The sequence below is a fragment of the Ambystoma mexicanum genome, chromosome 4q (genome assembly GCF_040938575.1).
Source record: "Ambystoma mexicanum isolate Mex_15411 chromosome 4q, UKY_AmexF1_1, whole genome shotgun sequence".
In the NCBI taxonomy this organism is placed as follows: Eukaryota; Metazoa; Chordata; class Amphibia; order Caudata; family Ambystomatidae; genus Ambystoma; species Ambystoma mexicanum.
In genome coordinates, this window is record NC_090928.1 from 1,099,199,620 (window position 1) to 1,099,226,080 (window position 26,461).

General features: G+C 43.7%; 1 protein-coding gene across 2 annotated transcripts in view; it reads left to right on the top strand.

Annotated features, from left to right (window-relative positions):
* The window catches only part of GALNT14 (polypeptide N-acetylgalactosaminyltransferase 14), a 1,917,720-nt gene that overhangs the window by 1,620,191 nt on the left and 271,068 nt on the right, over positions 1-26,461 (top strand). The window lies entirely within an intron of this gene.

The following is a 26,461-nucleotide window of genomic DNA, read 5'->3' on the forward strand; positions in this document are numbered from 1 at the left end:
TAGGTTCAAGCTACTATGTCTGTTTTTTAAATGCTTACGGGGCTTGGTACCAGTATATTTAGCTGAAAAGATTCAAATCTACAATCCCTCAAGACTACTAAGACCTTCTGGTAGTTCCACTCTCAAAATCTACCTGGGGTGAAAGAGGTTTTCACCGGCTGGCCGTCGGTTTTGGTTTTGAGCTGCTGCTCTATTTGCGGAAAACAGAATTGTTGGCTCTGTTGAGAAAGCAGCTCAAAACACATCTATTTGAATAATATGTAACATGAATTGCTTCACTGTATGATACTAAATTACTGACAAAATATGCACCTAGATGGGGCTTGCCACTTGGTTCCCTTAGGATTGGCGCTATATAAATTTAAAAATGAATTTGAATCAAACTGCAGGAAATGAGAGTGGGAGGAATACTCCTATGCATCCTTTACTCCACCTGCCAGGTCATAATCTCTGCAAATAAATATGGACGAAGATCATTAATTGGGAACATATATACCTGGGGGGATGGCTCAAGCTCAATGTACTCACCTTGCAAATAGGATGATGCTGGTGCAGCATGGTTTTGTATATTCTGGCTGGGCAGACTCAGCCCTTTTTCTACTGTGACAAGGCCAGTACTTTGGGAGCATTCCAGAGCCATTTTTCACTATGAGGAAGACGGCACCAGGTGAGAGGACACCTATTCTTGCCCTCCCCCCCTTGTGCCAGCCTGTTCCTAAGCAACACATCGTTGCCTAAACCCATGCATCAACAACACAATATTTGCCAGTATTCTCTGGTTTCTTGTTGCAATATCCCAAGGTAGCCCAAAAAGAGACACCGAATCGTAAAGCCACAATGCAGCACCCCAATGCCATCAGACCATGACCCACCATCAGTCTACAGTTCATCTTGAGTCCGCGAGCTGATGTCAATGGTGGTGCAGAAAGAGAGAGAGAGAAAAGCTGCAGTGTCACCACTACATGCAAAGAACGGAAGTCAGACAGACGCCCCCATTCATGGAGGCATATCCACAACACCGCAAATACCTCTTCACCACCATGGACACCTGCTTGGGGAATTAACCTCAATACACCAAGTCCCCAAACCTGAACTGTGCAACCATTCTTGAATCCCAGGTTTGTCCAAACCTCTGGTATTGCATATGTACATGATTAAGAGGCAATTGGTGGCAGAGCCGGCCCGCGGCATGGGCAGTCTGGGGGTGGTCCAGGGCCCCGGTGTCAGAAGCTGTGAGAATGGGCCTGCAGGCACCAGTGCCTGCCTCAACTATACCAAGACTAGTGTCTGCAGCTTCAGGGGTCTCATATAGAGGAACACTAGTGGGCACAGTGTAGGTAGCGTATATAAATATATGCCACACCATGGCAAGAAACACAGGAGCCATTATGGAGAGATACTATCTTTATTCCCTGCTGCGTTGAACTGCCTGCTGCACAGGCTTCCCAATGCACATGTACGCACCTCACAGAATACCATTGGGTGTCACTTACGTGACAGAGCTTCCTGGCTCCATTAATGGTGCCCTCATGGGACATCACAATTCCCCCTTTGGACCAAAGAACAAAAGTCACTCACAGTTCTGCCCCTTCACATCTCCTCAATTAGGCATACTGGTCTCCTGATGCATCGATTTGGCCGTGTCACTCACTCTTCCTGCTCTCCCTCGCTCTCTTCTCTCAGGGGCTCACCAGTCAGCACAGCAGCATCGCCCTCTTTACTTTGCTCGAGGTCTTCTTCTCTGTACAGCTTAAAGTGAGAGACATTTCACGTGACGACTCTTCAAGGAGAGCATGTTCCAGATCAAATTTTGAGTCTGCTTTCTTGTCTTGTCTTCTGCACACAAGTAGCTTGTCCCCCCACTTGCAAGTCAGAATTCTTGTCTCGCCTCTTGTTATCGGCTTAATCCTTCATGGCTTGCTTCCTGCAGGCATTTGAGTCTCTAATCTGTTCCATGTCCCCACTCGAACCACTCGCCAGATGAGGCAGTTTGGTCCTTATTCGTCGGCCAAACAGTAAATCCGAGGAACATTTTCCAGTCGTGCTGTGTGGCGAGTTTCTGTAGTCCATCAGCATGTTACACACCTCCTGGTTGAGAGACATTGGCCACAGCTCATTTTGTTGGAGAGCCCTCTAGAGGCTGCTCATACATTTCTCCTCCATGCCGTTGGCCTGAGGCCATAGTGGAGCAACTTTTCTGTGGTGGATGCCCATGTACTGCATGAACCTTGCGAACTCCAGGCTGCTGAAGGGTCGACGGTTGCCCAACTTTAGAACCTCTGGGATACCCCAGGGTGAGAATAGGCTATCTAGCACTGGTATCACAGTGCTGGCTGCAGTGGACGAGAACATGTACACCAATGGGAATCGAGAATGTTCGTCCATGATGACGAGATGTTATTTGTTGTCTACTAAAGTGCCAAAGTAGACGATTGTGAGGTTGGTCCACTGGCGCTCTGACATTTCAGACATTAGTAGTGGTTCAGGATTGTTGGGTCTTCTGGCATAGGTGGCATGCGTTGACTGTGCGCCAAACCCTCTGGTCTATTCCTGGGAACCACACAGTGTCCCTTACTTGTCTCTTTGTAGATGCTACCATGCGATGACCTTCGTGGGCTAGATCCACAACTTGTTGTCACAGGTCTGTGGGTATTACTATTGAGTGTCCTCGCATAATGAGTCCTTCTGCTGATAGTGCCAATTCCTCTCATATATTCTTAAATGCTCGCAGCTCAGCTGTGTAGCAGTCTTCCCCTCGGCTGTATGTAAGATCAGTGTCTCTCCATCTTCCGTATTTAAAACGTTCTTGCACTCTTGTTAGCATGTTATCATGCCTGGTGTGCTCCAGGATGATCTCTGGTGTAATTGCCCTTGGGGGGCCCCTGATGGGTGAGAAAGTTGACATACTCCTCTGCTATAGAGTCATTGGAAAACGGGTCTATTAAAGGGTGTCAAGACATAAAATCTGCAGGGTTATATTCCTTCCCGGACTTGTGAACAATGGTACAGTTGAAATCCTGTAGGCACCGGATCCATCGCTCTATTTGAGGGGACATCTTGCATTGGGAACTCCCATAAATGGTCACCAAGTCTTGATGGTCTGTTACAATTATAAATGATTTCCCTAGAAGGAACATCTGAAAGTGTTCACAGGCCCATACAACTGCAAGCCCTTCCTTCTCAGGCTGTGAATATCTTGTCTCCACCTCAGACAGACTCTTGCTGGCATATGCTATCATGGTCCTGGAAGATTCTCGTCCTGGTTGATGCTGTGAGGGAATTGCCCCTAGGCCAACGGGGCTGGCATCCACCGTTACTTATGTGCACATGTTTGGATCAAAATGCGGCATGCGTTTTGCTGAGGCAATGTCTGATTTTATCTGTGTGAATGCTTCTTCACATTGTTGCCATCATTGAAACACTCTACCCTGCTTAGTGAGTTCTCTGAGGGGAGCGCTGGTGGTAGCAAAATCACAGAGATACTGGCCACAGTAACTAGCCATTCCTAAGAATGATCTAACCTTGCTTACGTCTTTGGGAGCTGAGATTTCTGAGATGCGGCAACCTTGCTCAGGTCAGGTCTCATTCCCTCATGTGAGAAGATGTGACAGTAAAAGGCGAGACCTGTGAAATACACATTTCTCACTATTCAACATCAGACCAGCCTATCCTACTGCCTGCATACCTGTTGGAGGGCTTGATCATGTTGTGCCATGGCATGGTCACCCCTAAGACCAGAATGTCATCAGTGTAGTTGAAACAGTTATTCAAATGGTGGATTACTCTTCTCATGCTCTCCTGGAATATCTCTGCCAGTGAGCAAATGTCAAAGCTAAGTCTCTTATATCGAAAGAGTCCAATTGGCGTGGCGAATGTTGTGATGTATTGGGACTATTTGTCTATTTGGATCTGATGATATCCTTTATTCAGATCGAATTTTGAGAAAACTCTTGCTCAATTGAGCAGGCTGATCATGTCATCAAGATGCAACCCACAGCGTCTTTCACATCCAATGACCTTGTTGGCTTGACGCATTTCCACGCATGTGCGTATCCTGTCCGGTGACCCTCTTATCAGCACCGCCACTATGGGAGATACCCATGAAGTGGGTCCATCTGCGGGTTCTATTATGTCTTTGGCCAGTAGTATTTGTATCACCGTCTCTACAAGCGCCTGCAGATGAATTGGTATCCTTCTCTGGTGTTGAGTCATGTAAGCGGATTCAATTCAACACTACAGCTAAGTCAATGCCTGATATATTTTTATGTCCAGTTCGTTTACTCTGGATGACAACCCTTATATAACACCCCTCTCTTAGAATCCCCCTGACCCCACTGAGCCAAGAAGTAGGTTTGTTTTGCAAATTAAAAGGTTTATTTGAAAATTAAACTATATATATATATATATATATATATATATATATATCACACTTTTATAATAAATTAATATTTGATATCACACTTGATAATATGATGTTGATCAACAATGGATAATGTTACAGTGGTACACTCTTTTTGATGGCTTAGAAGTGATATACAGAGGATAAAGTAGCTGAGAATGCTTTTATGGCTTCAAGGACAATGCAATGATGAATGAAAATGCAGTACAGAAAATAAACTTGATATGACTTCAACAAAAGACAATGTAATCACTTTTCTTTGACAATTCACCCCCCCCCCTTTTTTGCAAGGTAAAGAGATTGAAGGGAAGCACACAGTTCTCAGGAATGCAATCAAATATAATTCAGTTCCCCCCTAGCAAGCTTAGAGGAAAACAGGTAGGAGTTTTAAACAGAGGCAAGATACTTTGATGTGATTGCAATTAAGTGAAAAATATGCTAAAAGGATTTAAATTCCCTCGAGAGGTTCAGGGTGGGTGACAGTTACTTTGTATTAGTTCAGGATCACCTTAGCAATGCTCTATGAATGATTGTCAGGTTGCAAACGAATTTCAGCAAAGGAAAGCAAGGACAAATATTTTTACACGTGGCTGAAATTTAGCAAAATGTCAAAACGCGGCAAATTTAGTCACATGCGTCGAGCGCAATTACGGAGGGAGTATATGGAAAGCTACTGCTATTACTGTCACGTCAGGAATTTAGTTGTTCTGGAAGTGAAATTCTACTTGGTCAGATTTTTGTTCAACCATGTGGCAGGTGCCATTTAAACTAACATGGTTGACACTCGGTTTTACTGTTATTGGTCGGCTAGTCTAAATAAAAGTTAAATCTCGCTTCTATCACAAACGGATCCGGAGATACGGTCGATTTAGTAAAGGTAGTTTTTCGGATTTGAAATTTGAAAGCTCAGAATGACAGATGACAGTTTTCAGGTTTAAAGATGACAGAATGACACGATTCTAGGAGGCAGTTCTAAATAGGTTAAAATAGTTTGGATTAGATTATTTTAAACTAAGAGATTGGTTTTGGCACAGTGCTAGCTGGGTACTCATACTAGATTTTGGACAGGAATGCGACTTTGTAACGGATCAGGTCAACCGGTTGGACTGGACTCCTGGTGGTTCTCTCGCCACGGACGATCTCTGCCTGGTTCTGCTCACAGCGATCTGGGTCAGCTCTGCTAGCGGCATTGCACAGCGGTCTGGATCTCTGGTTCTGACAAAAGTTCTTGGCACTGCACGGCGGTCTGGTCTCTGTTCCGGGTACAGCTCTGCTTTCTGGGTGTTTCTGGCACAGAGTTTAGCCAGAATCAGACAGCTCAGCCCGGCTGCCGGAATAGTTTGGTTTGGTTGCTAGGTTTTGAAGGCCTGCTGATAGGAGTTCAGCTGTTGGGTTCTAGAGTTCTTGGAGTTTCTGGATATGAAGTCTGAAATCAGGATGTGGAGTTGTCTGTAAAAATGCTCCGCAGAAAGTGAAAAAGAAAGTCCTATCTGGCTTCCAGTGGCTCTTTTTATGTGTTTAGAAAGTGGGTGGGTCGGCTAATTCTGCATGCCCAACCCTCTCAACTTATCATTGGCCAGTTCCTCCTCTCTTCCTTGATTGGGGGAAGTGGGTTGTGAGTCAGAGTGATGAGGTAGGTTTATGGTCAGAGGCTCCTCCCCTTGTCAAATTGCACACACATCTATTTCTGATCCAAATACATGTACCATTTTTCTAATATTATACGTCCAGTTACCATATTTTCTGTAGCACCAAACCATCCGATCCCTGTCTTTGTTAGATGTTGTGTCCACTTATGACAGAATTCTGCCCTTTTCATCCAGATCACAACCTGTAAACCTTTCCAGATTTTACACAAATGTGCACCAGGGATATGGGTTTCAGATGATAAAGTGTCAGATTTTTAACATGCATTCATTTGGTGTAACAACCTTTTTTTCCGCTACTATCCCCAAGAACATACCACAGGCTCCTAACACCTCTTAAAATGTGCACAGAAAAATCACAAGAATGATGATGTTATTTATATAATTTTTACAAGTCCGCACTATGAATTATCCATATTTTTAAAATTATGCTCTGGCCCCAAAGGGGTGTGGTTTTGCAAAGCACATGGTGGAATTTCTGGTTTATCCACTTCCCCCAAGCTCAGCTTGTTCACAGATGCAGTGCCCCTCCCACTTCACCTCCAAGAGGAAGCCATTTATGACGCCCCTAATATAACATTTGCCTGAGCCAGGGACAGTGCTTTGTTTAGTTTCCTGTAGTCCCCAGGTGCTCCTCCCCTAATTCAATCAGAGAGGTGTCATCTCCTTTTTGGCATGGGCAGCAGAATGCAGCCAGGCCTGGGAACAGTGGCTGAGCAGGTTTCACTCCTGTCGGGGGTAGTTGCCGGGCAGAATTCACTCTCTTCAAGCCAGGCTTCAGCTAAATGTCACTTTAGTTCCCAATTTTCTACATTCAAATCAAACTGACAATTTTTACATATGCAGCTAGAATGCTGATTCTAAGTTCAAAACTATGACATTTCAACAGTTGCAAACTATGTGACACTCAACAGTAGGTCACTCATTTATTTTAAACATTTAGATTTTAGTGTCTTTTAGTCCAATTTCACTTCAGCTGCTGACATCCACAGCTCAGCCAGTTTTGTTATAAACATTGTTTTGGGCTCTTTCTCTTTCCAGATTTTGTATGCACACAAGACTACATTCAGCCAAATGTCTGCTGCTGTTCATTGAGGTTTTTGAATATCTTGCAATGTTTAAAATAGGCATTTTTAGCTTGCATTTCAGAGAAACAAAGGTGATTTCAAAGCATTTTTTATTTTTTTATTTTAGCCACCGGCACTGCTGTTTTTCCTTTGGCCCACATTTCACTCATGGCACTCCTGGCCTATCACATTCGTACTGGTGGGTGGCAGGTCAGGGGACCATTTTGCTGTGCGCAAAACTGCATGGTTCTCCAGGATTCTGGTGCAAATGTGGGCGGCGACAGCCCATCCCCACATCTACCCATTCTATTGATTCAACATGGGTCAATACCCTTGACAAGCCCCCCTGCCCGACTGCGCTCTGATTTCGAGTCGAGGGGGAGTCGGGTGCAGAGGATGTTTTTGATCCACACGCTGGTATGTCCGCATCATCTTCTTCCAATTCCGTAGATGGCACAGTTCAGCATCTTTTCCTCCATCCGGTTGGATCGATCAGTTCTCCTCGCCGGTCCTGATGGGAATATTGGGATTGGGCAGTCCCCCGGACCCCTCGGATCTTTGCTCCCGGTTCCTGGTCGTCCTCCCTGGTCAGTCTCCATGGTTTCATCTCTCCTAGGATGAGAAAGCAAAAGTGGCAATACCTATTCTTAGACATTTCTCCCCCACTATTGATCTAGTGGGGCGGCATGTACATTTTATAAATCAAGAGACATAGCATTCTTATTTTGAAAAACAAGATATCATTCAAAGACAGTTGCATACAAGAATCATAATATTTTAGAGACTATATGTGGGATATTTTAGGGTGGAACTGAATTAATCTGGAGCGGTTCCCTCTGGTATTGCAGAGGACTCCTCCAGTTGCTGCAGAGTCTGCCTGGGATGGCAACACTTTAGCTGATTTATATGTACCCACTTGTCTTCCCCTTCCGCCAGACTACCTTTGGGGATGCAGATCTTATACGCTACTGGGGAGACCTTGTCTATAATTTCAAACGGTCCCTTCCATGTAGCAAAAATGTTCGCTGTTTGGCCTGGTTCCTTTGGAAATTGTATAGATAGACCCGGTCTCCCACAGTATATTCCTTCCTGGTGGTCTTCATGTCGAAGTGGGTTTTCATGCTATCAGCTGATCTTTCCAGATTCCGCTGAGCATAGGCAAAAGCATGCTGAAGGTGTTTCCTTAAATTCTCCACATACTCATGAGTTGTGGAGGCATTTATCAGTGTCTGCTCTTGGGTCCTATAGAGCAAATGCTGGGGAAGCACCATCTTGAGTCCGGTCATCAACTCAAATGGTGACATTTTAGTTGCAGATGAAGGGGTAGATCTGATGGCGATTAGGACCAGAGGTAATCGGATATACCAACTTGGCCCAGAATCTGCCACAAACTTTTTTAAGATGCTCACAATGGTTTGGTTGTAGCGTTCTACTGCCCCAGAAGAAGCTGGCCGGTAAGCTATATGTAACTTCCTTTTGATCCCCAGTATCTCCCACATCTTTGTCATTACCTCGCTGGTGAAATGGCTACCTCTGTCTAACTCAATCCTTTGAGGTAGACCAAAATGGGAAAAGATGTGGTTAATCATCAGGGCAGCTGCTGTTTCTGCCTTGCAGTTTGGGGCCGGGAGACATTCCACCCACTTGGTAAACAAGCATGTGAGGGTCAAAATGTACTTGTTTCCTCTAGATGAGCGACTTACAGGGCCTACGAAGTCGATTTGCAAATCTGACCATGGCAGTGTCATCCCCCTCTTTTGGAGAGGTGCCCGGTGTGTGAGGGATGTTGGCTGAAATTGTGCACACACCAGACACCCCTTCAAGTATTGGTCGAGGTCCTGCCCCATGTTTGGCCAGTATGCAACCTCTCTTAAGATCTCAAGGGTTGTGTGAAACCCCCTATGACCGGCTGTGGCTGCATCATGGGCGTGACCTAACATCAGGCTTCGGAATGAGGTAGGGACCACCCACTGATCTTGGCCAGCTTGGGATTTCCTTACCAACAAACCATCTTGGATTCGGAAAATCTTTGGACATTTCATCAACACTCTAAGGTCCTCCTTCCCAATGTAATCGGTATCCGTCAGGGGAAAGTTCTCAGAGTCCTCAATGTGTTGGTAGAACTTACCAATTAGTGTATCCCCCTTTTGAGCCGTAATTAAATCAGCATCAGGGGTCTCCTTACTCCATTGTGCAGTTGAAAAATCATTGTGAGCATTAGTCTGGGACCTAGTGATAGCAGTGACCTGGATTTCCCCCAACAGGGACTCTATTTCTATTAGATCCCGTTGGATGGCCCCGGTTTTGGCCAGCTGATCAGCTAAGTAATTTCCAGTTTTGTCTGGTCCCTCTACTTTGGAATGACCCTTGATCTTTTTCCAGTAGATGGTCATCCCATTCGATGTGACCAGATCATCAATGTTTTGGATTAACTTCCCATGTTTCAAAGGTTTGTTATTAGCACATAGCATGCCTCTGGTTTTCCAGTTAACCAGGTGCTCCACGAACCCGTTCCGTACATAATCCGAATCTGTGATTATGACCAGTTCGTGGAGTTGATGTTGGACAGCAGTGAGGATGGCTTGATGCACTGCCATCAATTCTGCTACCTGACTACTTCGGGGACCAATTTTGTATCCAGCGGAGGGTTCTGGAAACTCCTTCACCCATGCATTCCCTACGCCGGCCACCAGTTCTTTCTCCCCGTTGTTGTCGACATGGTAAGAGCATCCATCCACAAAGACAGTGGGCATTCCCTCACACTTGTCTTCTTCAAAGACTTTGTGTGGGGAATTAAGGTATGCCTCCATGTTGTCCTTTATTTTTAGACTTTCGTCCTCGAGACAGTTTTCTCTGGCACAATTATGCAAGTCAGCCAGAACATGCGCAAGGGGACTCTTCTTGTTTTGCCCATATCTGACCTCCACAGGAAAGCCTTGCATTGACAGAATCCAGGAAGTAATTTGGGAATTACTCACATTTCCGGCCCGGATTCTATCACTTTGGAGATATTGCAGAGGCTGGTGTGGAGTCTCCACTATGATGTGTTCCCCCTGGATGAACGGGCGGTAATTCCTCAATGCTCACACCGTTGCCAGGAGTGCCTTCTCACAATCGTTGAATTTTTCCTCCACAGAGGATAATGTTTTGCTCGCATAGGAGATTACTTTATTGACCTTGTCATGCTTTTGGTATAATACTGCCGTCAAGAACGTATTAGAGAACCCTGTCTCCAGGAAGAACTCCTTGTTTCTGACAGGGTAAGCTAGGCAAGGCGCTTGTGAGAGGCTTCTTTTGATTTGTCTTACTGCCCCAGATTGTTCTGGACCCCATTCCCACTTGACCCCCCCCTTCAAAAGATGAATCAGGGGTCTGGTGATCTCTGCGTAGCCCTCAATGAACTTTCTGATGTAATTAGTCAATCCAAGGAGGCTCCTTAGTTCCCGCAGAGTTGTGGGATCCTTCAGTTTCTGGAGTGCTTCCACTTTCTTTTCTTGGGGACAGAGACCCTGAGGAGTAATATCATGCCCCAAGAAATTAACACTGGTTCTACACCACTGTGCTTTCTGAAAGGAAAGTTTTGCTCCGGCGGCCCTCAACTGGGTCAGAACATAACGGATCTCCGCTATGTGTTCCTCCACAGATGAACTTTTGATGAGGACATCATCTACATAAGCCAGGTTACCCCTCGCACCCAGGTCGGGCATGGCCTTGTGTAGGAAAATGTTGAATTCATTGCTGGAGTTGAGGTATCCGAAAGGAGTTCGGGTCCATGTGTACTGCTGGCCCACAAAGGTAAAAGCCAGTTTGTATTGGTCCTCCCTACTGACAGGCACGGTCCAGTATCCATTGGTCAGGTCTATTACTGTGAATACCTGTGACCCTGAATCTGGGCCAGCCCTTGGTCAATGTAGGGCAGAGGCCATCGGGAAGTATGGACCCGTTTGTTGAGCTCCCTAAGGTCGGCACAGATTCTCCACTGGCCATTTGGCTTCAATATTCCCAGCACCGGATTATTGAAGGTGCTGTGTACTGGACGGATTATTCCTCGGGACTCAAGGTTCTTAATTATTTCAGTAAGGGACTCCATGGATGCGAGAGGCAAACGATATTGCTTCACAAACACTGGAGTCATGCCAGGGTCCGTGGGAATTGTTGTTGTGTGGATGTCGGTGCGACCACAGTCATATGAGTCTACCGTAAAGAGATCTTGGAAATCCAAGAAAACTTGTTTCAACTTTTGCTTCTGTCCCAGAGTCACACAGGCATCAGCTAGGTTGACTCTCTCTTCCACCATCTGCCTGAAGCCTGGAAAGACTTCTGGTTTGGCTATCTCAGCGGCCTCCTCCAGCCGAGTGGAGAAGTCCCTGGTCAGAGTGCTGATTTGGACTGGAGGCTTCAGGTGGGAAAGGCAGCCCTCATGGACCTGGAAAATCACCTCATCCCTCCTGAAGTCACAAGTCACATCTTCCTTACCATAAGGGCAAGAAGTGTACACCAGGAAGTTCCCCCATGCCGGGTGAAAATCCTGTCTGGTGTTGTATTGTCCTCACTGTCACTGTCAAAACAGTCCTTGGGGATTGGTCCTAACAGTTCATTTCCTAAATCAATGGAGAAATGTCGGTCATCAACCGCCATTCCAATAATGGTGCCTGCAGCTAGAGTAATACTCTTTAAGTCGCTATTATCCACCTCTATTTGAATGGTGTCATGTTCTATGTTGACTAATGGTGTTTGGTTTACCCCCAACCCTTGCTGTTGGAGAGAAGCATTTAGATGAATATAAGCATCAGGGTTTTTCAATTTTTGTCCTCTTTTAACTTTCACTTCCAGGGACAATTGTCGGGTTCACTCTGGGATGGTGACTTCCTCTTTAAGCTGAATTTCAACTGCATAAGGTAGCAATTGAGCTGACCTAAATGCTTTTTCTGGATCTTCAAAGCCCATGGGATTATCCGCTAATCGGGACCAAGCTTTGAAGTTTATTAGGTCCAAACTAATGGCAAAGCGATTGAGAATGTCACTGCCTAAGTAAAAGGCGCCAGTGACGTCTTGCACAACCCAACAATTATGGACTATGCTCTTGTTGCCAATGGAGATTTTGAGCATACACCTGCTTGGCAGGAGATGTTTGGAATTAGGTGCTTCCAGGTCCATTTCCCATTTGTCTATCAGTTTGAATGTGGGAATGGCTGGATCTTTTGGGAGTTGGCAGAACATGGCTTCGCTGATGAAGCTCTTACCGTTGTTCACACATACTCGAGCGAGAAGAGAGTCCTTCCCACCATTTAACTGAACAGGGATGAACAACTGCTTTCCAATTTGCTGAATATCGGCCAGCCTCTGAGCTGATTTCACATCTTTCTGGACTATAGGAGTGGGAGTGTCTGATTGTGGATTGGCAAAGAATTTCAGAGTATTTCCTTCCAGTGTGGAATACCACCTTAAACTGGAAGGAAGGTTTATTTTCAGAAATAGAGAGGACCCCCCATCACCAGTCTGTTGTCCTACTGCTATTACTGTCACGTCAGGAATTTGGTTGTTCTGGAAGTGAAATTCTACTTGGTCAAATTTTTGTTCAACCATGTGGCAGGTGCCATTTAAACTAACATGGTTGACACTCTGTTTTAATGTTATTGGTCGGCTAGTCTAAATAAAAGTTAAATCTAGCTTCTATCACAAACGGTTCTGGAGATACGGTCGATTTAGTAAAGGTAGTTTTTCGGATTTGAAATTTGAAAGCTCAGAATGACAGATGACAGTTTTCAGGTTTAAAGATGACAGAATGACACAGTTCTAGGAGGCAGTTCTAAATAGGTTAACATAGTTTGGATTAGATTATTTTAAACTAAGAGATTGGTTTTGGCACAGTGCTAGCTGGGTACTCACACTAGATTTTGGACAGGAATGAGACTTTGTCACGGATCGGGTCAACCGGTTGGACTGGACTCCTGGCGGTTCTCTCGCCACGGACGATCTCTGCCTGGTTCCGCTCACAGCGATATGGGTCAGCTCTGCTAGCGGCACTGCACAGCAGTCCGGATCTCTGGTTCTGACAAAAGTTATTGGCACTGCACGGCAGTCTGGTCTCTGGTTCCGGGTGTAGCTCTGCTTTCTGGGTGTTTCTGGCACAGGGTTCAGCCAGAATCAGACAGCTCAGCCCGGCTGCCTGAATAGTTTGGTTTGGTTGCTAGGTTTTGAAGGCCTGCTGATAGAAGTTCAGCTGTTGGGTTCTAGAGTTCCTGGAGTTTCTGGATGTGAAGTCTGAAATCAAGATGTGGAGTTGTCTGTCAAAATGCTCCACAGAAAGTGAAAAAGAAAGTCCTATCTGGCTTCCAGTGGCTCTTTTTATGTGTTTAGAAAGTGGGTGGGTCGGCTAATTCTGCATGCCCATCCCTCTCAACTTATCATTGGCCAGTTCCTCCTCTCTTCCTTGATTGGGGGAACTGGGTTGTGAGTCAGAGTGATGAGGTAGGTTTATGGTCAGAGGATCCTCCCCTTGTCAAATTGCACACAAATATATTTCTGATCCAAATACATATTTATCTATGTACCATTGTTCTAATATTATACGTCTAGTTAACATATTTTCTATAGCACCAAACCATCCGATTCCTGTCTTTGTAAGATGTCGTGTCCACTTATGACAGAATTCTGCCCTTTTCATCCAGATCACAACCTCTAAACCTTTCCAGATTGTACACAAATGTGCACCAGGGATATGGGTTTCAGATGATAAAGTGTCAGATTTTTAACATGCATACATTTGGAGTAACAACCTTTTTTTCCGCTACTATCCCCAAGAACATACCACAGGGTCCTAACACCTCTTAAAATGTGCACAGAAAAATCACAAGAATGATGATGTTATTTATATAATTCATACAAGTCCGCACTATGAATTATCCATCTTTTTAAAATTATGCTCTGGCCCCAAAGGGGTGTGGTTTTCCAAAGCACATGGTGGAATTTCTGGTTTTTCCACTTCCCCCAAGCTCAGCTTGCTCACAGATGCAGTGCTCCTCCCACTTCTCCTTCCAAGAGGAAGCCATTTATGACCCCCCTAATATAACATTTGCCTGAACCAGGGACAGTGCTTTGTTTAGTTTCCTGTAGTCCCCAGGTGCTCCTCCCCTAATTCAATCAGAGTGGTGTCATCTCCTTTTGGCAGGGGCAGTAGAATGCAGCCAGGCCTGGGAAGAGTGGCTGAGCAGGTTTCACTCCTGTCGGGGGTAGTGGCCGGGCAGAATTCACTCTCTTGAAGCCAGGCTTCAGCTAAATGTTACTTTAGTTCCCAGTTTTCTACATTCAAATCAAACTGACAATTTTTACACATGCAGCTAGAACGCTGATTCTAAGTTCAAAACTATGACATTTCAACAGTTGCAAACTATGTGACACTCAACAGTAGGTCACTCATTTATTTTAAACATTTAGATTTTAGTGTCTTTCAGTCCAATTTCACTTCAGCTGCTGACATCCACAGCTCAGCCAGTTTTGTTATAACCATTGTTTTGGGCTCTTTCTCTTTCCAGATTTTGTATGCACACAAGACTACATTCTGTCAAATGTCTGCTGTTGTTCATTGAGGTTTTTGAATATCTTGCAATGTTTAAAATAGGCATTTTTAGCTTGCATTTCAGAGAAACAAAGGTGATTTCAAAGCATTTTTTATTTTTTTATTTTAGCCACCGGCACTGCTGTTTTTCCTTTGGCCCACATTTCACTCATGGCACTCCTGGCCTATAGCGTTCGTACTGGTGGGTGGCAGGTCAGGGGACCATTTTGCTGTGCGCAAAACTGCGCAGTTCTCCAGGATTCTGGCGCAAATGTGGGCGGCGACAGCTCATCCCCACATCCACCCAGTCTATTGATTCAACATGGGTCAAAACACTCGACAGTCACTGGTGGTACAAATTCACCAATATGGAGTGTCACAGATCTCCTTTGTGGCATCCCATTCCCTCAAATAGAGTTGGGAACATTTGCATTACTGATAGCCCATGTTGCATGGTGTAAGTTTCTGCAGCAATTCTCCTTTCGAGGGCAGTGTGGCAGCCCAGTAAAATGTTTCCAGGAACGTCCCATCGTAGTACATGAAACTCGGCATGCGCACGCTTTTCCTTTTATTGTAGGGTTGTGAAGAATTTCTTGTCATTTCGCATGGGCCTCCTACGACCCACTGGAAGACCTCCAGATAGGATGGCTGTAGTGGTGGGGGAGACGTCATCTTGCGGTACTCTGATACACACATGATGTTTAGGGTGGCACCTTTGTCGCTAAGAAACTTAGCTGGGTGATTTTCCACCAGTAGACTGATCTCGCCTTTGGCAAAGTTGTGGTACCTTTAATCATGTACACGTATTCGTGCTGGTTGACCTCCCGAGGGAGTGGCAGTGTGGGGTTTTGCGAGTAACTTTCCTGACATGTCTGAAAAGGTCCCGCCTTGCACCTGCACCTCGTTTTGGACCGATACCACATGGGCCCGATTCTGGTTTGTAGAATGGGGGAGCATATCCTGGTGATCGTCCCGGAGGGGAGTTGCATACCACTGCTAGGTGGTTCTCTCTGCCACACTTGGTCCATGTTTGTCCAAATGCAGGACATCCGATGCCTTCCATGAGAGGAAAGGGGAGGCCACATCGGTAACATCTCCCAGATGATGTAGGTCCCCTGGGTAGATGTCCGCTCACCTGATGTCCTTGAGTCGCTGGCACAACTTGGCATATTTGTTCCCTTGCAGGGGTCTTGGTGATTTCTATATGAGAGGCTGAACTGTCCGCTCTGGACTCCGTCCTTGCCATTTGAAGTATAGTAAGCAGCAGAAGCGGCTCTCAGAGCAGCTTGTTCCTGAATGCCGAGGAGAGGCATCCTTCTATTATTCTTAGCCTAATGGCCTCTTTGTTTGTAAACTTGTGGAATTCACAGTGTGTCACCAACTTGCGAAGTTGAGTTGCAAAGGCATCCATGGACTTGCCAGCCATCGGGCATGCCATCTTGAAGGTGTGTCTCTCATGATTGATGTTAGGCACATCTTCCTCTGCTGTCTCACCTTCCGACATCTCAGCGGCGGGTGATTCTCATCACACTCAGGGGCAAGTGGTGTACTGCTTGGCTCCTGTCACTTCCTCAGCTTGATGAGGCACTGCTTGGGGGTATGGCCATGCTTATTGGTAGAGAAATCCCATCCTTGTCTGCTTCTTCAGGGGTTTCATATAAAGGAACACTAGTGGACACAGTGTAGGCAGTGTATATACATGTATGCCACACCGTGGCAAGAAACACAGAATCGTTATGGGAAGATACTATCTTTATTCCGCGCCACAGCAAACTGCCTGCTGCGCAGGCTTCCCAATGCGCATGCATGCAGACTTTCGTGACAGAGCTTCCTGGCTCCATTAACCATGTCCTCTCCGGGACACTACAAATACTGTTTTAATGGGGTGCTGTACGGCTTCCATGTACTAAGTTGTGTGAGGCCACAGTGTCGTCTCCCAACCAACCGTGAGTCTCTAGAGACCAACACTCACTCCCAGAGGGCCATCAGGTGCTGCAGGCCGCCTTAATGACATCTTATCACTTTCTTTCTTCACCAGAGCATTTAAAGTTTAAATTTAGAAGTGATGGCCCATTTAAGAGACCATTGTTTTGGAGATGGTTGTAACGATTCTGTGTTAAGAAATGCAAATCCCCATTTTGATTCAGAAAGCACACACAAAACATCAGTGAGCTCCTTAAATCTACGCCCTCCTCCAGGTCAAATACAATATATCACACAAAACAGTTTTAAATTAGCTACATTATTTTCAGATGTTCAGAATTCAACACACCCAAAAGTGTTTATTTTTGGTAAAACGTGATATTTTCATTACATCATAAGTGAACTCTGCATTTTTCAAACACGTCAACACAAACAGGTAACCCTTTTATACATTACATGTTGCTATAGATCTTCAAAATGCAAAGGCTATTTTTTGCCTTTTGATGAATTGCATTCTGGTATTTTTAGTCTCCCAGTCAAGAAGGGGTAATAATGCCACAATTGTACACTTTATGCTTATAATAATACTGTCATGATGTATATATTTGAGCAGGTATCTTACTATGGTATGTGTACTTGTCAAGTCATCTTCATAAAGCAGAGTATTGTTTGATGCCAGACATGGGGTTCAGGAGGGGAAATAATGTGAAGGCAAGTCAGTCCTGAATATTTGCCCAGGGTGTGGCAAGAGAGGTTGCACTCCTGGAAACTGGTGATGTTTTTTTTTTTTTTAATATATGTGGGTGGACAGTTGCATTATTCAGAGGGCAGACACAACCCCTTGGGGATTTTTTAGGTCTGCAAGCCTGTTCAAGCATTTGGCTACCAGGATTTCACCCAGGTTGTCATGTTTCCAGTACAGACTCATACAATTATCATCAAAGCATGCTCATATCAGGACTTTATTTTTCAGGGAATATGTCCTACATATTGCTGGGTTTAAAAGGTGAGCACCTTTTATACTTCGCCAGTGTATTTATTGGAAAATGTTCTTTCTCAGGTTATTTTTCTGTTGTTGATTACTTTTTTTTAAAGGTCAATGCTCTTTTGTCTAGTGCACTTTCTTCTAAGGGGAAAAGTCAATTGAACTAAATTTGTATCATTCACATGAATATATGTTCACTTGCTGTGCATATATTCTTGGGTGGCAGCTTTTGATTTTTACAATGGGGCAAAGGTTCCCAAACCGAGTGAAGCGAGGGAGCTGTACTCATCCCCATTTCAAAACACTACATTTTACAGCACATGATGCTGCAGGAATAGGAAAGAAGACATGATTTCCAGGAAGGTCTAAATGTATACATTCTCAGCAACAGTCTCCTAACCCATTCAGTTGCAACTTTCTTCTATAGGATCCCCTTCTATTCTACACTTGCATACAGTTTTGACCTGCTCACCCCCTCCAATCACGGCTCAGGGGTACATTAATGGGGCTCCCTTGTCTTTTTGTAGTGAGCAGCACTTGATAAACATAGTTATTATTTGCTATTCCTTTTTTTGACAGTCAAAATAATCCTTATCTGTAGCTTCTGAAATAAAAGCATATTGCTAATTTGGACAATATTTATATTTTATTTTTACATGTGTAAATCACACTAATCCCGTAAGCATCTAGGCGCTAGTATTGTCCAAATATACACACAATAAAAATAAAAACAATCATGAAACCTCTGCAAAAACATCAGTTTGTTTCATAGCAAAACACAATCACCATATTTTTTCAATACCGTCCACAGATAGTGTTTTCAAACCAAAGTTTCAAAAAGACCTTTTGCAAACAATATTTGTACTAATTACATCTGGGAAGAGATGTGTTCAAGTTCCTGAATTGCAGACAGCGCTGAAATCCGGGTTCCGTCACTTAACCAAAGTGAATGCTCCCGGGCAAATCCTTTTATAACACCATGCCTTATCTGCCAAAATTAGAAGTCTGTACAAGGTGTCTCCTACTTAAAAAAAATGCCTCTCTTCTGATATTGCTGAAAAGGTAAACATTAATATTGACAATTCATATACGGGACATCGCAGCCTATTTTTCGCTTCTCTTATGCATGGAAAAATGTTTCTAATTTAACTTCCCATGATACCTTTGCGCACTAAAGACTCATTATGGGATATCACTGATGTCACTATTTATGCAAATTAGGGGGGTCCACACATATTTTGCTGCCCATGACCACGCAAATCCTAGGGCCAGCCCTACTAATGGAATAGGTTGGCAAGCAAAAATTTCACACTAGTGCTTCACACAACAAAATGTACAATGACAATGGGTGTGGTTGATGAAATGTAACCATGTATGTTTATAACACACGTTAAATTGCAATGTGGGATTATTTTGCCACCATGTAAGTGCACAGGTGTATTATGTCCATTTATGTTTGTCGTTAATGTCTACAGAGCATGATTAATATAGCTTTCATGCCCCGGCGGGAGGGGGTGGACATGGGCTTTAATGGCCCGCCAGCCCGAGCTGTGGTAGGCCCGAGTGAAGCAAGGGCATGCGCTCAGAGTGTGGGGTGTTAAAGTCCCTGTCTGCCCTCTGTCTGGGTGTGAAAGCTATTCAAAACCTGGGATTTGTTGAGGTGCAGATAGATTTCTTATTTTGTTTACTTTCGACAGGAGGTCAGCTCAGTGCGAGCCCATCTCCCGTCAGAGAATTTTTCATTTTTTTAATTGGATGCTGCCAGATAGACCCACAAAACCTCTCAGAAAGGCTTACGCTAACACCATCATCACTCCTAAATCACGGAAAGTCCGTGCTGGGGGATCTAGCTTCCCCACACTGGCCGCTTCACACTGGAACTCTCTTCCTGACCTCTTAAGAACGATTGAGTCCCACCATGCCTTCCGGAAAGCCATTAAAACCAAGCTCTTTATATAACTGTCAGGTTCTTAGTGTCTCCATCTGGGTTCCGCGAACCCCCGATGCTCTGACATGCGCATGAGCGTGGTAAGGTGTGTGCCCATCTTCAGCTAACATTCAGCTATATTAATGAAGGCCTCCTTACTCCCTCACTTGTTTACTCCTGATGTATCTCTTAACTTCTGCGTACCCATTTGTTTATGTTTTTTTCTCAATTCAGCTAACTTTCATGCACTAATATCATATCTGTATCCATGTGCACCTAAGAGACCATTGCATTGTTGGTCACCTGTAAACATTCTCAATTACAATTTCTTGCAAGATTTCATGTAACAGCGCCTCGATGCCCCAGGGCTGTAAGTGTGCTATACAAATGCAAATAAATAAATAAATAAATAAATAGCGGCAGCCATGTTCCTAAATGGCTGCCGTCATCTGAAAAGGAACCTAGTTCCTTTTCTATTTCAATGGTGGTGGCCAGATGCGAGGAGCTCAGGGACCGAGCAAGACTCCGGTCACATAACTAAGTGTGCGGGCAATCAGGTCATTTGGGGGGGTGGTGAGGCAACAAGGAGAGGCTCTTGTCATGTGAAAAGTCTATATAATATATGTTAGTAAAAAAGTGCCAAACACTGAAACCAGGATGTATATTCACCTGGTGGAAACCTACATACATTGAGGGGCCCAGTTCACAGGAGTGGGATAATTGGCGTTGGAACTTTCATTAGTGTTATAGTTGTGTTCACAGACAACCAAACCTCAACAGAGGGTTTATGGCACTGGGGTTAGGTTGAACTAATGAGAAATACAAAACAGAGAAACACAAGTAAGTGTGACCGGGGTCAAATACACAATACGTGTGGAGCATCACGAAAGATTGTTTGGGAACTATTTTGGAAGCAAGTATCACAGAATGAAGAGATGAATATAGGGATTAGCACGGTATGCACTGTTCTGCCCTGGCATTGGATGTGCAATTCATTACAGAAAATTATGTGGTGAAGATAATTGCCCACTTTAGTTTATGGTTATTGGATTACTCATTACTATTTTGTGGGACTGGAAAGTCCTAGTATATTTCAGCTGGTTCACAGGGTTTCTTTATTGGGAACAGTTGAGTGTCATTTCTCTTTCTTTGCATGCTTTCTTTATTCTTATGTCCATGTGTGATTATATTTGGTCTGTCTGGTGGACTGCAGCTACCACTCATGTTATGTTAGTAGTGGTCCAGAAATGTTCTGTGGGATTTTGGAGAACTAAATTGGTAATGGTGTATATGTCCCGCTACTCATTACTGGTAGTACTGTGGTTAGTGCTGCCTAATCTGTGTCAACGCAAGTGGTGAAAACAGGGCGAAGGAGGACAAGTTGGACAGGAGGACAGGTTGTCAATATATAGATTGAATGTATTACTCAACTTGTGTGTACAGGGAGATGACAAAGTGTGAACTGAATTTTACAGTGTTGGGATGTTGTGTATCCTATTTATTACTCTGCTGGATAGGAGGCTATTAAAACAAGGCCAATGTATTTATTTATTTAATATTTAATATGTATGCACATATAAAGTCCACCCTGAGTCAAGGCTGTTCCAATCCAACTGTGTATCTTAACGATATTGATTTAAGAATGTCAAAGGTAAAACTGTTACAGATCACAAACTCGTTGGCAATTTCTTTTCATAGATGGGGATTCTGGGAGCCGGACCCAATGTTCTTTCCCAGTGGAGGCACTAAGTCAGATGCAGGTAGAACCTGTCTTGGTGTCTCCCGCGAACCCCCGGTGCTCTGACATGCACATGGGTGTGGTAAGGTGTGTCCCCATCTTCAGCTAACATACAGGTTGCTGACTAGTCGCTTATTTAGGCACATTGCACTCAACCCATTGCAAATCAAGGGCAGAAATACATTACAGGCCCACATTCGGTTTATAGTGACAATTTAGAAAAACATTTTGTCGAAAGTCAAAATGTCGAAAACATAATGTCGAAAAAAAAAAATTTGAATGTCTTTTTTTCTTTGTTTTTTGTTCGAAATGGGGGGGTTCTCCCCAACCCCCTTTTTTGATTTTTTTTTCTGTTTTAACCCTTTTTTACTTGCGGAACCCAAAAAAAAAAACATTTAAATAAAAAAATGAAGCCTTCAAAAAAAAAAAATTCGACATTATTTTTTCGACATTATTGTAATTCGACCAATGGTTTTCGACATTATAACTGCACACCCCCCCCATTCATGGAGGCGATCCGACAACACTGCAAAATCCCTTTCACCAGCAGGTACTGCTACTAGGGACATTAACCCCAATACACCAAGGACTTACCTTTGAGGCACACAGAAACAAGAACCCAAGACAAACTGAAACACTAAAACACCCAAGCAACCATTGTTATTAATTTGCACTGAGTACATTTGGAAGGAATGGTTGTGTCTTAGTACCCTATTGGTAATGTTAGTTGTATTCAAACCCTCCTGTGTAGGGAAGACAGGGCCATATTGGCAATTGAAGGATAACCAATCCAGGGAGTGGGAGGGCTATATAAAGGGACCACAGGAAGTAGGAAGTGTCAGTGCTTCAGATGGTTCCATGGGTTAATATCCCCGCAAAAATAATGCCATAGAAAAATATTGCCATATTTCTGCAGTGATATTAAGCAATGGAACCTGTGGGGGACACTCCCATAACCCCCATATTTTTTTTAAAGGGAGCGGGGGACACCCCTGCAACCCCCGGTCCCATTTAACCCATAAATTACCCCCACCAATAATATTGCGTATGGCCTTACCCCACGACCAAATATATGGCAATATTATTGGTGGGGATAATATTACCTGATACCCTTCAGGTACGGTCAGAGGAGTTGGAGGTAGAAGACCAACAGACTAGTACAAGGGAGGAAGGAGCTGTGGAGTGTGGATGCATTTTTATGAAGAAGGCAAGGTATTGGATAGTGAGTGAAAGGGTCCGATATATGAGGGTGCTTGGTTGTGTAGCATGTGTGGTGAGTAAAGTTAGTGTAAGGAGTGACTGTGAAGGGAATTGTACTGGGTGGAAGGGGGTGACTGGGTAGAAGTAGTTGAGTGGAAGAATGAGTAGTGTGAAGGAAGGAGTAGTCATGTAGTGGAGGGAGTAGTAGTGTCAAAGAGAGAGTAGACAATAACATCTAAGGGTGGAGATGATATTCAGAAGGAGTGGAATAGGCAAAGCAGAAAAGAGCGAGTGGTTAGTGGAGTTAGAGGAGAAAGATAGTGAGGTGAAATGAGAGTAAAGAGTGAATGTGAACTAATTGTACTTATGGCGGTGGCCATTTTGTTTTGCTTGCATGGCAAACTATACGAGTAGCATGTATTGACCCATTAAAAATATTTTTCTGGGTATCTTACAGCTTCCTAAGAGAATAGGTAACTTCATAATGTAGTATCATTAATTATGATTGAAGAAAAAGTGGTTGTTAGAAAAACGGTTACCATGGCAACCCGACGTGCATGAAAGAATGACCTCATGGTAATGAACACACATGTACGCTTATTCAGCAAAGAAGGAACATTTCGTTACTGTAGAAATAGCGTCTCAGTTAAATGGGTTGCAGATGGAGACCCAGTTATTTAGGGGGACATCAGTATTTGGAGCTGTTCTCATGTGCGGTTACAGTGTTGTATAAAAAGACGTGTAGCAGTAATGCCCTTCTACCATTTCATAAAATCTACATGACATTTTGGTTCTCCAAATTGATAGTGTGGCATATCTCCCACAAGGTCGTGCTTTAATGGAAAAAGTGCTGGTGTCATTGATCACAGATTACATTAATCATCAATAACAAGTCGCACATGGTTCAATTTGGAAACATACAAAATAAAATATAATCTTGACATAAGATTCTAAGGCGCAAATGGGCAATATGGACTGTATTGCGGGAAGACAAAGTCAAAGAATTTACATCTTGATGTTAAATGTGTAAACTTATAAGTACGATGCCGTGTGTTCACTAAAAGGTGTTTACAAACAAAGCAGAGAGTCACAGAAAATGCTTCCACTCAACAGTAATGTTAATTCCCTCTGTGACAGTATTTAGTCTGTGGACCCATTTTTGCTCAAGCTGAATCAATGTTCTATCAGGATCTCCTCCCCTTTTCGTGGGGGACAGTTTTTGTAGGACGAACCATTTGAGCTACATGTTGGTGTGGTTTTTGCGGATGTAATGATCGACCAGAGGTTTCTCCGGTATTCTGTTTTTAATGCATGATCTATGTTCGGAGATGCATGTCTTCATTACCCTCATGGCTTTTCCCACGTATAGTAGACCACCTGGGCATTCAATGAAACAGATAACTTGTTTCGTGTTACAATTGGTATGATCCTTCAAAATCCATGTAATGTTTCTGTATTTGAAAACTTCATTGGTTTCTGGAACTGACATGCTAGGCACTGTCCACATTTGAAATTACCTTGTACTGGTGGAGGATTCCACAGCGTATCCTCTGTTTATTTCGACCGATTTATGTAGACCTTCTTTTTTAGCTTTTTTCCTATATTCAGGCTTACTCTAAGGAGGTTGTGATCACTCGTGGTCGTTTCGACTACTTCACGTTTTTTATCGATGGAAGAGTGTTACCTAACACAAAGACTTCACTGGATATCATCAACTAAGCATAGCTTGGTTTTCTGGTCACAGTAAGCTAAGGATCATATTCCGCTTTTTTAGAAAGCAACACACAATTCAGCGTGTGGCTCTGCCCTGTGTTGCAGTCATACAAATTCATGTGTGTGGTTCAGCTCTATAAGTAAGTTGTAAAATGTTTTGAGGGAGTGGATCTGATTTTTGGAAGGGGGTGTAAAATATGTTAAGAGAGGATTTCTGCTCCAGGAAAGAATCATGTGCATGTGAGCGATTGGAGTAACTTTGTGCAACAGCTGTAAATGTTTGACTGAGTTATAGACTTCTACCCTAGTATACGCTTTACACAATGTGCTTTATTCTTCTGAAATACTACATCTAATTGCTACTGCTATTGGCATCATACAGTAGGTTGTCTTCAAAAGAGGATCTACCACACAACAGATCTTAGCCAGTAGCTGACATGGCGTGACATGCCACTTCCATTGTACTGCTACAAATGTTGAAGCGGTCCAAGCTTGTGAATAGTGAAATTCCAGCTGGTAAACACCCTTGTCTGTGGTGGTAACAGACCCAGCAGGCATGTACCCCTATCATTTCTAGCACTGCAGGACAAGCAGACTGCATGCAGAGCATCTGGTCCACACAAATCATGCCATCTGAAGTTTGGAACAGAGTGATGGATAAGTCACCACAAGATGAAGGATATTAGCGAAAGAAAGGACAGGCATGGTTTGAAAACTGTTTATGCCAGCTTGGACAATAGTGCTGTCAACTTCCACAAATCCAAAAACCTAACTATTATGGACTAATCCATTGGCCCGGCTCTCCATCCACCTTCTCCCAAAGGTCAACTTCTATGTAGGTTTGGCCAAAAACACTTTGCATGCAAGAACAGATATGTTTGGCACTTTGCACACCCCTCTTACACTCCTGGTTAATACTGATGACTAATGACCCAGTTTGTTGTGGTGTTCACTGTTTTCATCCACTGGCCCACATGTCCTTGGTGAAGTGGAATTGTCTGTCAATGCACTGGCTCATACCCTCCCTGATGCAAGAAGCACCTGGTTGCACAACTATGGTAAATCATTGCCAGAAAAGTAATGATGATTGTGAGTAGCCTGATAGGGATGTTGTACTACCAGCAGCACCTAAACATGAGTTTTCCCACAAAAGAGTAAAGGAAGCGACCCACAGTCCGCATTACTGCTAGATTGACGCTGGGCGAACACAGTCTTTCATGTGACTTGACTAGGTAAGAACAGTGGCAGGGTTTGGTTTCCAGACGTCAAGGTATCACTTGAAGGTTTTACTGTCAAACATGCTCTTTAGCAGTTCTAATCTGGGAATGACCCTGTGGTCCTAATGTGGGGCATTGTAGAGATTGGGTTGGCTAAACCAATGTCCCTTTCAGACACCCTCTATCTCTATCTACCCTCTATCTAATGTCTATCTACCACCCCCCGCACATCTCTGTGCACCCTTGTGATGCATTCTGTGCAGAAGCTGCATAGGTGGTTGATAGTTGAGAAGATGAATTATAAAACATCACTGATGATTTGGAACACATGTCTTATTGAGATCTGGGGAATCTCTATTCTAGGAAGAATGTCATTCCAGACTAATCAGAGCTGTATTGTAGTTGTTAGATAACAAGAATTGGATCAAGTTCCCCAAATTAGGCCTACATCTCCAAATGCTGCAAAGTGAGTTTTGACCAAATTCATCTGGGGTAAGAGATGAAGGCCCTCAAGTAGTTTGGCAAGGACTTGAGACTTAATCAGATCCCAAAGGGATAATAGCTCAGCTTCAGAAACTGATCATTCATAGGTAGGGAGGGATGATATGAGTTAGACAGGATGTCGAGGGAATGAGAACATGGTTTTCATATAAGATGGGAGGTAGAAATCAGCAGGCCCATGGGCCATGATCCTACATCCACTCAGGGCAGTCTGTCATGCAGACATTCTTTTTTTATTCATTTGTTTATTGTGTATGGTTTAGAAAACACTTTTACATGTCAATTAACAGTAAGAACATGATAGAAATAGACAGAAAAGCATCAATCATATTACATACTTCAGATTTAAATGGGAGAGTTCTTCTACACATAGAAATACAGTCAAAAACATTAGAGAACTTTTTTTCCGAATCTACATACCAAAAAGCATCAATATTAAACAAGATTTTCCCCATAATAATACAAACAATCAAGTGCTCAAGTACAGAGTTTTGAAAAATGCAGCCAAAGCTAACCCTTCCAAAGTATTCTCACTATTTAAACATTGTCTCCTCAAATTCTCATCGTCTCTCCAATTAATGATCAGA